The following is an 8,467-nucleotide window of genomic DNA, read 5'->3' as shown; positions in this document are numbered from 1 at the left end:
ACCCCATGGACTGCAGCCTACCAGGCTCCTCCATCCATGGGATTCTCCAGGCAAGAGTACTGGAGTGGGGTGCCATTGCCTTCTCCGAATCCTAAGTATATAGGTAGATAAATCATCACAAAGAGACTACACCCAAGTTACCACCAGTCAGGTCAAGAAACCAAATCTCACCCTTCTGAAGTCCCTCTCCAGCCCCTTCCCCAAACTTTCCTTTCCCTTCTTCCCAAAGGTAAGCACTCTGCTGACTTCTGACTCCACAGATTCATTTTCAGAGTTGAGATTTACACCCAGGTTTGTGGGAATCCCGAGGCCAGGGTTTTTAGTGGCTGCAGGCATACGCAGAAGGACTTTCCCGGTCTGGCTGGGTCTGTACACCATCACCAAGACTGTTTTCCTCAGCCACATCCCATCCTGTGCCATTCTCCTTGCAGGGTCCTTGGTGGCACCAGAGGACAGGGGACAGCTCCAAAGTGGACTCTGGAAACAGGTGTGGGAGCTGCCTGCCTCCAGCCCAGAGTCCCTCCCCGGGCTCGGCGATAGGATCTGCAACTAGACTGTAGGTCAGTGAGGTTCCCCATATCCCATCTTCAGGAACACATGATCTAACAAGTCTGTCCTTTAGGAAAGAGCAAACCAACAGCCCTGAGTGGTGTCCTTGAATGGATTTAACCATATTCTCAAAGCTAAGAGTTTTATCTTGAGAAACATGAAGAAATCTATACAGTCACTGCAAAATAGAACGACTCCAGTTTGTCAACAGGACATTATGACACACTCTCCATTCCCCCATCGAGCCCCTTAGTCTATGTTCTGGTACAAAAACAAAAAGAAGCATAAACGTTGCTGAGACAGTGATCAGCTCGGGTTCTTCTGAAACCCTGAGTAACACAGCTCTGACTCATGCCCTGCCCCTTCACCCCCAATCATATTTTGGCCAAGTCCTTAATGCAGAATTCTGTGGTCCACTCACTCTTGACAAATCTTACTTTTCGTGTGTCCTTTCACTCAGGACCAGATCAAACCCTGACTGTCTCAGGCAGCACCCATCAAGGCCCTGCTCCCCTTCCCTGGCCATCCTGACTGGAGTACTGCTGGATGGAATCAGTCTAGTGAAGGACTATTTCTCCCTGTGAAGCCATGGTGAGTTCCGGGAGGAGCCACCTGAAGGGAGACAGGCAAGACACAGAGCTGAGTAAAGTAAAAGGACTGCAGATGGCGTTGGAAAGGGCAGTGAGAAAGAACTTTAACATGCAGTTGTAATGGATACTGTCCCAAACGGGGGTGTCCTTGGGAACACGAGGCCTAGGTCAGGGGGCCGAGGTAACTGTTTCCTGGTTGGGCGAGCAGGGGCCTCCGAGGGGCTGGGTGAGTGGACAGCAGCGGAGCACTTGTCAGGCTATGCAGTGGGGGAGAGTGGGGGGAGTCCCTGCCAAATGCTGGCAAGAACCCAGCCTTGGGGACGCAGGACACAAAGGAGGCAGCAGAGTGCAAGGCGCAGAATTGAAGCTCTGCAATCAGGAAAACACAGGTTCCAACTCCAGCACCTCTGCGCACGGCCAACTTAGCATAAGTTACTTAGCCTCTCCTAAACCTCAGTTCCCTTATGGAAAGTGGGGTAATCTGATCCACGTCGTAGAAGTCAAGTGAGATTGAAAACAAAATGATGTATTCAGGTGACAGACATGTGGTAGAGGCTAGGTACGTGGTTGATGAATGAAAAGATTAGGAGAAATTTCAATTTCGCCCCCAGTGGAATTGTGAAGCCTAGCACATTGGAGAAAGGAAGGAGATGGTGTGACTGTAGAATGTCATGGCCAACACACACACTCACTCACACCTAAATGTCTGCATGGAAATCTCATTTTAACTAAAGTTTTAAAAACACTGATTGTGATCAAATGGATTCACACATTGTTTTTAAAATAGACTCTGGTGGCAAAAAAAAAAAACCAAGCTGAGAATCCCCACAGGGGCTGGGGCAGAAAAATAACTATGGTGAGTGTGTTCCTTGATGCGACAGGAAGGTAACTATGGTGACATGTCTCCAGGCTGTCCCCTTCCCTTGAATCATGGGAAGATACCTGGTGTCTCCCATCAGGACTTGATCCCCTTCCTTCTATAGTGAGTGGGATAGGAAAACTGTCACTAGTCTTTATCACTGCTGCTGCTGCTGCTAACTCACTTCAGTCGTGTCCGACTCCGTGCGACCCCATAGACAGCAGCCTACCAGGCTCCCCCGTCCCTGGGATTCTCCAGGCAAGAACACTGAAGTGGGTTGCCATTTCCTTCTCCAATGCATGCAAGTGAAAAGTGAAAGTGAAGTCGCTCAGTCGTGTCCGACCCTCAGCGACCCCATGGACTGCAGCCTTCCATGTTCCTCCGTCCATGGGATTTTCCAGGCAAGAGTGCTGGAGTGGGGTGCCATTGCCTTCTGCCTTGAAAAGGGACAGTGGCTTTTCCTCTTGAGAGCTTGTTTCAGGGGATAGGACGGCATCACACTCCACATACACAGCCCTACCCCACCCTCGATGTCATTTTCTTCAAGGCCCCTGCCTAGGGAAGGAAAAGAGACCCTCTCCCCAGGCTGAGGCAGACCCCTCCCACAGCACCTGAAATAGGAACTCCTGCCACAGAAGACCCCCTTTCTTGGACCAGGCTGCACCAGGTCCGGGAATCATTAGGGGCTTAGCCCAGCACTTCAATGACACTGCTATCTCCTTAGCTCTGAATCAGCTGGCACACATTAACCAGTGTTGGGCCTCCTCTTCCAGAAGAGTTTACATTCTAATCCATCCAACCAATGCCCAAGTGGACCTAACTTTTCCTGAAAGAATTTTAGAGAATGCTATATGAACAATGATTTTAATGCCTCCTAAGTCTATGGCACTTATGAATTTTTAAAGCATTGTAACATTTATTACTTCACTTAAGTGTGACACAACTCCGGGAGATGGTAAGGACCAGTACTGTTGTTTGGTTGCTAAGTTATGACAACTTTTTGCAACCTCATGGATTGTAGCACGCCAGGCTTCCTTATCGTTGGCTCAATCTCCCAGAGTTTGCTCAGATTCATGTCTATTGAGTCGGTGATGCCATCCAATCATCTCATTCTCTGTTGGACCGGTATTATGCTCCCTAAACGAGACTGAGGCTTAGAGAACAGTTAATCCAGGGTCACATAACTAGTCAACTGCAAAGCAAGGCCTAGGAAGAAAACCTGATGGGAACAACAAGATATATAACATGAAACAACTGTGTGAAGACGTTGGGTGAAACTGGGAGGGGGTGACCCGCTACCAGAGGCTTCTGTCTCATAAACTGACCAGCCTGAGTCCTGAAGGGAAAAGATCAGTGGTTCTTCCTTCTTGAGACTCCTTGGGTGTAATTTGAATCAATCAACTCTGTGTCTATACATGAGTGACTACTGGCCATTTATGAGGTTCCCAAAAGCAGAAAAGGATTGGCAAAGTATCTGGCACGTGACAGGTGTTCGATGTTTTTCAATTAGCTGTCTTTCAGTTGTTCTGAAAACTAAAGCCGGACTTGTGTGTTGTGGCTCATTCTCGCCATCTAGTGGCCAATTCTAAGAGCACTAGAACAGAGGGAGCTGAGCTCCCCTAGCCAATCTGCAAGATGAAACCAGTCAATCCTAAAGGAAATCAACCCTGAATACATCTTTGGTCTTTCCCAGGCTCAAGCAGTAGAGAACCTGCCTGCAATGCAGGAGACACAGGTTCGATCTCTGTGTCAGGAAGATCTCCTGGAGAACTAAATGGCAACCCACTCCAGTATTCTTGCCTGGAGAATCCCATCTACAGTCTGTAGTGTCGCAAAGAGTTGGACACAACTGAGCAACTAACAATTCAAAAATTCAGGGCCAGTGCTAGCATGAGATGCACACACATTTTTAAAGTGTCATGGAAATCTGAGCTTTTCCTGACCAGAAGAGTGGGCTGTAGCCTAGGTGTGGCTGTGCTGCCAGATTGGCTTGTTGTTGTTATTGTTCAGATGCTAAGTCCTGTCCTACTCTTTGTGACCCCATGGACTATCTCCTGGAATTTGCTGTCTTTCACTGTCTCTTGGAGTTTGCTCAAATTCATGTCCATTGGGTTGATGTTGCAATCTAACCATCTCATCCTCTGCCACTCCCTTCTCCTTTTGCCTTCAATCTTTCCCAGCATCAGTGTCTTTTCCAATGAGCTGGCTCTTCATATCAGGTGGCCAAAGTATTGGAGCTTCAGCGCAGTATCAGTTCTTCCAATGTAAACACACATGGGTGCTCAGTCAAGTCTGACTCTTTTGCGGCTCTATGGGCTATAACCCACCAGGATCCTCTGTCTATGGGATTTTCAAAGCAAGAATACTAGAGTAGGTTGCCATTTCCTCCTACAAGGCATCTTCCCAACCCAGAGATCAAACCCACGTCTCCTGTGTCTCCTGCGTTGCAGGCAGAGTCTTTAAAAATATGTGTGTATCCCATGGCAGCACTGGCCCTAGCTCCAAAACAAAAGTCAAATAAATAGCCAACTACTGAGAATCAATTATGTGGACAAGTGTTGATACTATGCAGGAGCACATGAAGATACGAGAAAGGCACATTTCCAGCTCCTTTAATTCCACACCCTAGACATCCCAGCACCCTCACATGCTTAGAACCATGGAAGTTTTAGAACTCCAAGTAAAATTCGGTCCTGTAGACAAAGCGAAATTTTTTTCTGGAGAAAAAACATTTGAAAAGATCAATAGGATACTTTCATATTCAGAAAAATAGAAAACTCTCTTGTTATAAAATACTAGAAATTCTAGATAAAATACAAATATATATATATATATATATATATATATAACTTAATGCATAGTTGAATACATAAGAAAATTACAATTTTTTACAGTGGCCATGAATAGAAACTGAAAATATAAGGATAAGACACAGAAGAAAATCAATAAACAGATTTGTAATAAAGTGAAATAGTTTTCTAAACGCTAAAAATATGGTCAGCAAGGGAATTCTCTGGTGGTCCAGTGCTTAGAACTCTGTGCTTCCACTGCAGGGGGCACAGGTTCTATGCCTGGTTGGGGAACTAAGATCCTCATTGATGCACGGAGGTGGTCTAAATAAATAAATAAAAATATGGTCAACAAAGTTAAAAACTCAATAGGTAGGTTTTAGACAGCAGAATAGATCTGAGACCCTTTGCAAAATTGTAGTTAAAAAGAAGAAAAATAGAATGGGAGCAAGAGACTCAGAGGAAAGAATAAAAGGTCCTAATATATGTAACTACAGATCCAGAGGGAGAAAGGTGAGGGGCACGTTAGGAAAGATAGTAGCTATGAACTTTCCAGAAAGTATGACACACATAGATCTTGCCGATCAGGGAGCACAAGTAGGATAAATGAAAATAGATCCACATCTCAATACTTCAAGGTGAACTGCAGAACATCACAGACGAAAAGAAGCTATTCATTAAAAAAAAATAAATATATAGCAGAAAAATATGCTCAAAATGTTGAGAAGAAATATACGGCTAAATTATCTTTCAAAAGTGAACGTAAAATGGAAAGTAAAATAGACATTTTCCAACAAAGAGCATACCACTAACACCCTTGGTAAAAGTATTGCTAAAGGGTGCACTTTAGGGAAAAAATTTAATCTGGAACTAAGAAGAACAATGCAAAATGAAATAGTGAACAAAGGCATCAATAAAACTCAGTGAATATAAAACAAGCGCTGACAGCATAAAAAAGTAATGATTTTTTAATAAAATAAATGATTATTTAGGGGATATAAAAGCAAGGTGGACGTAATAGAAAAGATCTGAAAAAGAATACATACATACATACATATCTATGGGCTCCCCTAGCGGCTCAGAGGCAAAGAATCCACCTGCAATGCAGGAGATGAAAGGTGGATCCCTGGGTGGGGAAGATCCTCTGGAGAAGGAAATAGCAACCCACTCAGTATTCTTGCCTGGGAAATCGCATGGACAGAGGAGCCTGGTGGGCTACAGTCCATGGGGTTTCAAGAGTCAGACATGAATTAGTGGCTAAACTATTACCACTAACATATATAAATATACATATGTTTTGAATCACTTTGCCCTACATTTGAAACATTGTAAATCCGCTGCACTTCAATAAAATACTTAAAAATAAACATTTAAAAAAAATTTTTTATTCAAAAGTGAGGTGAAGGGCTTCCCTGATGGCTCAGTGGTAAAGAATCCACCTGCCAATGCAGGAGACACAAGTTCAATCCCTGCTCCGGGAAAGTCCCACATGCTGTGGAGCAACTAAGCCGGTGAGCCACAACTATTGACCCTGTGCTCTAGAAGCCAGGACCTGCAACTACTGGAGCCCTTGTGCCCTGGAGCCCATGCTCCACGAGAGAAGCCACCACGGTGAGAAGCCCAGGCACCGCAAAAGAGTAGCCCCTGCTTCCCGCAACTAGAGAAAAGCCCTCGAAGCAACGAAGACCCAGCACAAAGATAAAATGAAATAATAAATGAATAAAATTATTTTTTTAAAGCAAGATAGAAATAAAACTCTTAGCAATACTAACATGTAAATTGGACTGTGCGGAGTTATTCATAAAACTTTCTAAAGCTCTTATACTGTTTGATAGAAGATTAGAGATTTTTTTCCATTTTAAAAGATAATCACCAAAGTAAGAAAAATGTAATTTCCAAACCTGTAGAGATGCTGAAAGACAATACAGAAATTTTAAGAACTTTTCATTAAATATTGTAGATGGAATCAGTTTTATTTGTGTTCCCTCCTGAAAATACTCTAAAAATAGTATCAACATTAATAAGTGAGTTTAGCAAGGTGGCAAGATAAAAGATGAGTACGCAAAAATCAATTCTATTTCTATATGCTGGCAACAAGCAATAGGAAATCAGAATTAAAAAAAATACTTTGGGGACTTCCCTGATGGTCCAGTGGCTAAGACTCCATGCTATTAAACCAAGGAGCCCAGGTTCAATCCCCTGATCAAGGAACTAGATCCCACATGCTGCAGCTAAGAGCCACTGCAACCAAATACATTTTTAAAAATACTATGTAAAAAAGCACCAACAATTATGAAATACAAAGGAAAAAAATCTGATAAAAGTGTATAAAATCTGTAAACTGAAAACTACAAAGTATTGCTAAGAGAAATCAAAGAAGACCAAAATAAGTAGAGATATATACCTTGCTCATGGATCATGATGACATATTTAAGATCATTTAAAAATCAAAATGAATAACTGTGGTTCAGGCATTCAAAATGGAGCCAGATGGCCACGGTGGATGTGGTTTCAGTCATGTTCTTGCACCACTGAGAACTTAAATTTTCTGAATTGTATTAAACTCAAGAACCACCAGTCCTTTTCAAAACAGTATCTGCTATCAACTTCCAAATGCAACCTTGTAACTGTGTGATGGTTCTAGATCCTAATAATTTCTTATTTAACAAGTTCCCTTCTTACCAGTGGCCGATCCTAATTCTTAAAAAGCAATTTATATAACTTTGCGGTTTTTGCCTATATTTACCTCCCCCGTTTTGTAGTTCATAGAACACAATTCAAGTGCTTCTTGAATTTGCATCTCCCAGGCTATAGTCCTCAGCTTGGCTCAAATAAAACTCTTTTCTATTCCTATTATAGATTGTTTATTGATGATTTGTTGACAGTAGAAAGATACAATGTTGTTAAGATATCAATTCTCTCCCAATTAATCTAAGTATTCAATGCCATCCCAAATAAAGTTCCAGCAGGACTTTTTGTAGAAATTGACAAGTTGACTCTAAAATTCATATAGAAATGCAAAGGACTAGAATAACCAAATCAATTTTGAAAAAGAAGAACAAAATTGAATGGCTTATACAACCTCATTTTAACACATTATAAAGCTATAGTAATCGAGACAATGTAGTACTGCCATCAGATAGATAAATACATCAGTGGAGCAGACTCCAGAAACAGAACCACAAATATATACAACTGATTCTTTGCAAAGATGCAGACAGTTCAATGAAGCACTGTCCCCTCAACAACGCTGCTGTTGAAAACTAGCTGCCACACGTAAAATAATGAACTTCCATCTCTACCTCACACCATACACACATATGAAGTCTAAATGGATCACAGACCTAAATGTAAAACCTAAAATTGTAAAACCTGAAGACAACCCAGGAGGAAATGTGACATTTGATTATGCAAAAGTTTCTTAGATGTGATACCAAAAGCAATTTTGACTAAAAATTTGATAATTAGACCATCAGATTTTTCAACATTTGGCACATGGAATGACACTGTCATAGGAAAACAGAAAGACAAGTCAAAGAGTGGGAGAAAATACAACTGACCCATGAATGACATGGGGGTTGGGGCACCAACCCCCCACACAGTTGAAAATCCATGTATCACCTGATAGTCAGCCTTCCATATACAGTGTTGTGCATCTGTGGATTCAACCAACTTGGGAT

The sequence above is a fragment of the Bison bison genome, unplaced genomic scaffold, assembly GCF_000754665.1.
Source record: "Bison bison bison isolate TAMUID 2011002044 unplaced genomic scaffold, Bison_UMD1.0 scf7180017864305, whole genome shotgun sequence".
Classification (NCBI taxonomy): Eukaryota; Metazoa; Chordata; class Mammalia; order Artiodactyla; family Bovidae; genus Bison; species Bison bison.
The sequence above is the reverse complement of the archived record's forward strand: the minus strand, read 5'-3'. Positions refer to the sequence as shown.